The sequence below is a fragment of the Dermacentor andersoni genome, chromosome 3, assembly GCF_023375885.2.
Source record: "Dermacentor andersoni chromosome 3, qqDerAnde1_hic_scaffold, whole genome shotgun sequence".
Classification (NCBI taxonomy): domain Eukaryota; kingdom Metazoa; phylum Arthropoda; class Arachnida; order Ixodida; family Ixodidae; genus Dermacentor; species Dermacentor andersoni.
The window spans coordinates 48,623,761-48,628,711 of NC_092816.1; the positions used below are offsets into that span (position 1 = coordinate 48,623,761).

Here is a 4,951-nt window from a genome sequence, read left to right on the forward strand (position 1 = left end):
GGGATAAATTACGTGGGACAGAACTGTTCGGCGCAAAATCTCCGCAGCTGAAATGTGCTGGACGAAAATAAGTAGGCAGGGTATGCAGGTCAAGGCTTTTGCGGTACAAACTTACGCAGGACGAAGGTACGAGCGATAATAATATGCGAAACAAAGTCAGTCTCACTCAACAAAGATGGGCCGAACAAAAACAAAATAGGCGCGGTATGCAGGGCAAAGCTATGCCGGACGAAATTATGCAGGACAGAACGATGTGGGAAAGAACTATGCGGCGGGGGAGGGGGGAGGAGGGGTACAAAAGTATGCGAAAGATAACCGCGGCACAAATACATATTAAGAACCTTCATCGCATATTTCTTTCTTTTTCAACGCGGAAATTCAAGCATGACTCTAGTTCATTTCATGCAGAAAACAACAGAAGCGAAAAAGGAATAGATAATGGCTGCTGATTGAGTTTGCGGCTTGTTATAACACATCTCGTCCTGTTGCATATTGTGACAAGCTTCATTCGATATTGTCGCTTTTTAGAGTAATAAAGAAGAAGCCCGACGTCCGCGACAGGACTCGAACCTGCAATCTCCTGATCCGAAGTCAGACGCCTTATCCATTAGGCCACGCGGACCACGGCTGCGGAATGGAACAAGTGTCACCAAGTTGTTGATTGGCTTGCTCCTCGGCATTTTGTATTCTTGCAATAGTTGCGTACGTTGCTGCATTTCCGCGGTATATAAAATTCGTAAGTAGCATGCTCACTTCACTTGATTACTGATCCTCTTCAACATGCGTAGGATTAGAAATATGCTCGTCGCTTGTGGAAGACCGCTACACGCACTGAAAGTCTTGCAGTAATTGAACGTCATTGCTTGCACAAAAAAAAAGGAACATAAAAGTGGCTTGGGGCTTATATTGGTGACCCCGATATGATTATAAGTTTAGCTGTAGAACCATTTGTGTTATTCCTCACGCCGCCATCTATTCCAAACATTTTTCTAAATTTGCCCATTTGTCAGACATTTAACGCGCTAGCAAAAGGTCCGGCGCCCCTTGCTCATCAATAAATATGTTTAGAGACCTTTTAGAATACGTTTAGAATTATGTTTAAAGATATGTTTACATTACAATAAGGGTAATGCCGATACAGATGACAATACGAATAACAAATGGTGACAACTCCCTGGCGCTCAGTATTCTTTGCAGATATACAGTATTTAAGATGTCGACAAAATGCCTAAATGAGTAAGACGAAGAGCTATATAGAAAAAAATCATAAGCGTCAATTAGGACGGCGCAGGGATGCCTCCCCCCTCCCTCCTTCCCTGACCTTCTCCATGGAAGGGGAGGGTGGGGGCATGTTCAGGGCTGCATAGCTTAGGCAACCGAATCACCCACTGTGACAAAGGAGAAGATTATTTTTGTACAAAGAAAGCTAACGCTTGTCATGACCGGACCCTGGGCGACGCCGTCTGGGTCGGGCAGTCCGGGAAAATGGCGACCACTAAGTCACTTAATTGCGACGTGCTCCCACAAACACACACACAAAAATAATAAAAATAAAAAGAATGGCGTCGAGAAAGTATTCAGCTAACTTCCCAAATGTTGTATAAAACAGTTTGTTTGAATTATATATATATTGTACGTAAGCAACTTACTGCTGCATGTTGATATTTAACATTATTAATACATCTTATTCTGGTGTCCTCCTCACAGTTATCTTCCGCACACGTCATCGGGGTGCGTCTTCTGTACTTGCGCAAGTACAACATTACTACAATAAATATGAAAATCCTAAACGTCTGAAAAATGCGCGGTGCATAAATGGCATGGTGCACAAAATTATGCGGGACAAACCATATGATAGAGAACTGTGCGGTACAAGATTCTCGCACAACAGAAACATGCGGGACGAAAATAAGTAGGCAGTTATGCAGGACGAATTTATGCGGGACAAAATTGCGTGGGACGAATGTACGAGTCATAATAATATGCGGAACAAAGTGTCACGCAACAAATATGTGCCGAACGAAAACTAAACAGGCGTGGTATGCAGGACAAAGCAATGCCGGACGAAATTAGGTGGGACAAAACGATATTCGAAAGAAGTATGCGCTACAAAACTATGTGAGAGATAACTGCAGGCACAAATGCCTGTTAACAATCTGCATCGCTTCTTCTTTTTTTTTTCGGCGCGGAACTTCGAGAGTCCGGTGTCAATCTAGGTTATTATGTGCAGAACAAAAAGAAAACAGAATAAGAAGGAATACAATGTGGCCGCTGATTGAGCTGGCGGCATGTTATAACACATCTCGTCCTGTTGCATTGTGTGACAAGCTTCATTCGTTATTAGATTTAGATCCCTTGAAGTGCATACTGACATTAAATAGTTTCTTAATTGTGCAACTCTGATATAGCTGTAGAAAAACAGACAGGAGCATACAAGAAAACAAACAAACAAAAATATACTTCGAACAATTAGCAATGAAAGACAACGTGTGACGTCCGCGACAGGACTCGAACCTGCAATCTTCTGATCCGAAGTCAGACGCCTTATCCATTAGGCCACGCGGACTACGACACCCGAACGGAACAAGTATCACCAAGCTGTTAAGTGCCTTGCTCCTCGGCATTTTGGATTTTTATAATATTTGCGTACCTATCTACACTTCCGCCGTTTTTAAAATTCGTAAGCTGCTAGCTCACTTATCTTGATTACTGGTCCTCTTCCACGTGCGTAGGATTAGTACATGCTCGTCGCATGTGGAAGAGCGGTACACGAACTGGAAGTCTTGCAGTAATTAAATGCCATTGCTCACACACACACAAAAAAAAAGAAACATAAAAGTCATTTGGAGCTTAAATTGGTGACCCCGATATCCTTCTAAATTTAGCTGTAGACCCTTTTGTGTAATTCCTCACACCGCCAAACATTTTTCTAAATTGTTGGGCCACTAAGCACGAGGTCGCGGGATCGAATCCCCGCAACGGCAGCCATATTTTGACGGGGGTGAAATGCGGAAATACCCGTGTACTTAGATTTAGGTGCACGGTAAAGGACCCCAGGTGGTCCAAATTTCCGAGTCCCCCACTACGGCGTGCCTCGTAATGAGATCGTTGTTCTTGCCCGTAAAACCCGATAAACAGATCTTTAATCAAGAACGTTAGGTTCAGTTCCTCGATTCAAGTTTCTCAGGCAAATTGTCATGTTTGCGTCACGTTACGAAAGCAAAGAGAAAGCAACTTTGGCTGTATTTTGCTGAGTTATGAGATTCTCTATTATTAATTGCATTTTTAAGTTGTTAACACTGACAACATTGCATGTGAATGTTTAGTCACGTTCGCCTTACATGTTTCTAAATGCAATTTTTGATAGGGAGAAGTAAACGCCTTCTTCTGTTCAAGTATTGCTGTCAGTTTTGATGCACAATGATGATGTATTTTTATTGTTGCTGCAGCCATAGCTTTGTTGATGTTAACTATCTTTATATATATTGGTCTTGCTATTGTTGCGCCCCAAATCGGCCATGCGCATTCTTTGGGTGTTTCCCCCTGGGCAGCCGCGTGGCCCAGACGGCGACAGCAGTGTCCGACACCGATCGCGACGGGCAAACAAGCGGCTGTCCTAGAAGCGACCGCCTCCACCTACCGGCGTGGAGGCGGTAACGAGCGTGAACTGTTTCGCGAAGGAGCGCGAACAAAATCTGTTTCCGGAGTGCCTCCTGCTTGGCTCGAAGGTTGGACATCAGAGGCGGAGTTCTGTGAATTATACAACTCTAATTCTCCGCAACGAGGTCATCGAATTTCCTTGCGTTGGGAACTAGGGAAGAGAAACGTTTTAGAAGCGGACCGTTGGTGCAGAGATTACGTGCTGAGGTGTCGAACGTCTGCAGACATGTGTGAGATCTGACTACAATATGACTACTTGTTTCAATACATAAAACAAGCCTTTTTCTATCGCTCCTATTACCGGAGGTACTCATCTGTATGACACGAAGGATTCTTTGCCTAAACGCTACCCCTGAGTCTCAACACCATGTACTACGTTGACGTTTCTGTGTAAGCATAGAGTAGCATAGTAAACAATAAAAGTGACCATTCGAGCCATCTCGCGGCCGAGCGCGAGGTTGCCCAATTTCGGTAAGTAGCCCTATGTGTTTCCCGATGAGGTAGCTGCGGCCATAGCTAACAGCTCGACAGGCGGCACGACCCAGCACGTGCGAAGCCCAGTCAGACCCCGTTCCCGGGCTCACTACGTCTTTACTCTGTAAAATGCGTCTGAGCATCGTTGTTGGGTTCTTATGCCAGCGTCTGACACTCTGCTGTGGTGTCGGCGCTGCCGCCTGGACGCCGACGCGGAGACAAAGGAAGGAAGGCGCACCGGGACACGTATTCCTATTTACGCCCAAGCCCAGTGCTCGACCGCTGAGCCACCATGAGCCGCTCGCGTGCACCACGCTTCCAGGTACTTTTTCCCCGAAGCGCCACGGCGAGCGCTCTAGGTCCTTGCAGGTACTTGCTGTGACTAGGGAGATGTCATGCCTGGACGCACAATCTGCTCACCCAGCTGTCGCTAAGAGAAAGTAGGTTCTTCAAAAACACGCCCTGTAGGCTATTTCGAAATAAGAGTTGCGTGCGGAAGATTGGAAGAAATTTTTTGAGATTTGATAAGGGGATAAATGGATGTGATAAGGAGTTGGTCGTGGTGTGCGAGGCGCTTCGATCTATAAAAGCTGGGATAATCGTGGGACATGGAGGGTTTCTCGAACCACGAGCCACATCATCGCGGCGCTCATGCGTCCTCTCCTTGTTGACATCACTATCTCTCTTACAGCCGAAATAGCAAGGAGCTGCCGCCACACCCGACGCACATTAAACAAACTATCGCGCGACGTCCAGGAACAAATAAATAAAGAAATTGCCACGAAGAAACTCCTCTGGGAGTTAGACTAAGTATGCG

The 4,951-nt window shown here is 45.5% G+C and overlaps 2 non-coding genes across 2 annotated transcripts; both read right to left on the reverse strand.

Moving 5' to 3' along the window:
- Nucleotides 1–549: 549 nt before the first annotated feature.
- Nucleotides 550–622, reverse strand: TRNAR-UCG (transfer RNA arginine (anticodon UCG)). The gene has a single exon. It is a non-coding gene; the product is annotated as a tRNA-Arg (tRNA).
- A 1,871-nt stretch (nt 623–2,493) lies between these two features.
- Nucleotides 2,494–2,566, reverse strand: TRNAR-UCG (transfer RNA arginine (anticodon UCG)). Its single transcript has one exon. It is a non-coding gene; the product is annotated as a tRNA-Arg (tRNA).
- Nucleotides 2,567–4,951: the final 2,385 nt, after the last annotated feature.